The sequence below is a fragment of the Cucumis melo genome, chromosome 1, assembly GCF_025177605.1.
Source record: "Cucumis melo cultivar AY chromosome 1, USDA_Cmelo_AY_1.0, whole genome shotgun sequence".
NCBI lineage: Eukaryota > Viridiplantae > Streptophyta > Magnoliopsida > Cucurbitales > Cucurbitaceae > Cucumis > Cucumis melo.
The window spans coordinates 3,463,017-3,466,009 of record NC_066857.1 but is presented as its reverse complement, the minus strand read 5'-3'; the positions used below and the strand labels follow the sequence as shown (position 1 = coordinate 3,466,009).

At 46.9% G+C, this 2,993-nt stretch overlaps 1 long non-coding RNA gene across 1 annotated transcript; it reads left to right on the top strand.

Annotated features, from left to right (window-relative positions):
* The first annotated feature begins 1,300 nt into the window (after nucleotides 1-1,300).
* LOC127149488 (uncharacterized) lies at nucleotides 1,301-2,355 on the top strand. Its single transcript, XR_007821130.1, has 3 exons — nucleotides 1,301-1,371; nucleotides 1,445-1,508; nucleotides 2,117-2,355. It is a non-coding gene; the product is annotated as an uncharacterized LOC127149488 (long non-coding RNA).
* Nucleotides 2,356-2,993: the final 638 nt, after the last annotated feature.

Genomic DNA, 2,993 nt, shown 5'->3' with positions numbered 1-2,993 from the left:
GATTAGAACTTTCGAGGACGAAAGTTCCCTAAGGAGGGAAGGTTGTAACGCCCCAGTAGATTAGAGTTCCATTGTTCATCTCAAGAGTATTTTATTTTCTAAAGTGGTTATGAAATGAGATTTATTTTGACTTACACTTAATTAAGGTTAAAATTTTCCCTGGTTGGTTATTTAATTGTTGAGGTTTAAGGGTGAAATAAATTAATTAATTGTGAAGCAACAAATTAATTAATGCCTTGGAAAGGGTCAATGGTGGCTTTAATGAAGAGAGAGAGAGGAGAGTTGCCATTGGACTAAAGTAGAAAAGAAATTAATAATAAAAGAAGAAAAGAAAGTAAATTGGTGTGGGTTTTATTTTATCTTTTTATTATTCTTTTATTCTTTTAAAAAGGGGGCATTGGGAGGCGTGAAACTCATCACCTTCCCAAGAAAACCCTAGCCCCACTTTGCTCCCACCACAGCCGCCGCACGCCGCCGCACGCCGCCGCACGCCACCGCACGCCAGCTGCAAAATAACCCTCGGAGCCGGCCGTAGTAGAGCCGAACCACCATCCCAGCCGCGCCGCGTCTGCAAGCCGAATCCGGAGCCGCTCCTCATCCGCGCAGCCGAGCGCCGTATCCGCAGCCAGCCACGCCGCGCCGCGTAGATCCGACGCAGCGCAGCCGGAACTCGCCGAGACAGCCGAAGCCAACCAGCCGCGCGCCTGCAAGTCGAAACCGAGCCGCCGCCGAGCTTCCAGCCGCGTCGGAAAGATCGAGCAAGCCGATCTGTGCAGCCGAAGCTCGCCGCGCCGCGTCGATCTGAGAAGTTCAGCCAGCCGCGCCGCTCCGATCGAGCCGAAGGGAGCCGCTTCGATCCGCGCACAGCCGCCTCCCGCAGCCGCCACTCGAAGCCGATCCGCCGCGCGTGCCTCCAGCCGACGAACGAACCCGGAGCCGCTCCACGCCCGCGCGCCCGAAGCCGAAACCGAAGCCGCACCGCGTCCAGCCCTCTCCGCGTGTGAGCCGCGTCCGCGTGGGAAGCCGCGCCGCGCGTTTCCGCGAAGCCGAGCCGCATCTCCTCCCTGTTGCAAGCCGAGCCGCACGTGTAGCCTCCTGTACCGAGCCGAGCCGCGCCTGCGCCAAGCCGAGCCGATCCCTGTCCTCTTCCAGCCGAGCCGCCAGGACTAATTTGGCTCCTTCCACCTAATTTTTGGTAATTAAATCAATTATTTTGGGCATTATCTAGTAAGATTCAATATTTTGGGCACTAGTTAATTTAATTTGGAATTAAATTAGATCATTTTTCCTTAAGGGACGTCTTGGACCAAGTAAGTGCTGCAGCGCGGGAATTCTTCAGCAGGGGGGCTCGAGCACTGCAACCTCTCTAGGGTAAGTTATTTCAAATGAGTCTTGAACCGATAGTCGTTGGCGACCTAATTACGAATTTTGGCATATTAAACAGTTAGGACCTCGTCGCTTGGAAAGCGTACTGCCTCGCGGTTAGGACTCGTCAAGTAAATCTCCAGGTAAGAGATTCTACTACTAGCTCCATGCTTAGAAATATGAGATGATGTATACTCCAATTTTGCATGTTGAGGATTGGACGGAACGATGCCTGAAATCAATGTTAGTATGATGTAAATGACGGTATGGTTACACTATAGCCTGTTATGTGTGGCGAGAGCTGTTATAGCTATACGACGAATGTCGAGACGGAGAGGGCAGAGATGATTTATATGATATGTTATATGCTGATGCCATGTGTATGTATACTGCCATTAGGGTACCTGTTAGCTTGATCTGTTAGAGTCGTACCTGCATGGGTGTCCTTCGGGATCACCACCTATTGAGGACTGTGTGGTCCGACGGGACGCCAGTCTAGCATGGATATAGATATGACTCGAGTGACTCGACGGGGTCCTCGCATCCCGACTGTCCTAGGTGTCCCCCGGGGCACCGAAGACCAGAGTTACGTTCCTACGGGAGCGCATGATTGCACGTGTTCGGGAACGTGCCAGAGATTGGGTACCAGTTATCAGGACTCTAACAGGAAGTTAACAGGCACCTAGTGGGACTAGTAGTGGGTCCCTTACTGAGTATTTTTATACTCACTCTCTTCGTTTTATGTTTTCAGGTAGAGGACGGGGCAAGGGCAAGGGCAAGCTGGCGAGCGACCCGAAGTGAGACCGTGGAGGGCCATAGGGACTACCGCTTCCGCTTATTCTTATTTCAGATTTTCGCATTTGAATTTGAGTACTTTTCATCACTTACCATCTTTTATGTAGATAGGGCCCGAGTAGGATTTCAGAACGCTTTTACATTTTTGCATGACTACCTTGTTTAAATTTTATAAATAAAATTTCTTAAACCGTATGCGTTTTGAAATTTTTTTTATGACTTAAACCACTTGTTCTATATTTGGTAATGACTTCGATTCAGTATAAGGAGTTGGGTCGTTACACTTCTCTTCAACTAGAAACCTCCTTGTCTATTGTATCCTCCATGTGCAAATTGATCTGCAAGAAAAAACAAAAAGAAAAAAAGAAGATTATTTTTTTCAACACTGTCATTACAACCATTTGGAGCATTTGGCTTGAAAGAAATGACATAATTTTTAACAAGGATAAAGCTCCCCTTGATCTTAAGGAAGACATCAAGGCCCTATTGGTCACTGGACCAACAGATCAAACATCTTTAAAGGCTACTTGGGAAGCTCTATTGCATTAAATCTTAGGGTGTGTGTGGGGGAGGGAAAAAGTTATGGGGGAAAGGATTATGATAATCCTAGTGTTATGATAATATGTGTTTGGGGGAAGAGTTATTATTGGTAGTGTTATTATAATATGTGTTTGGGGGAAGAAATATGAAAAGTAGTGTTATGATAGTATGTGTTTAGGAAAGGGATTATTATAGTAGTGTTATAAGAATATGTGTTTGGGGGAAGGATTATTATTGTAGTATTATTATAAAATGTGTTTGGAGGAAGAGTTATGAGTATAGTATTATTATAA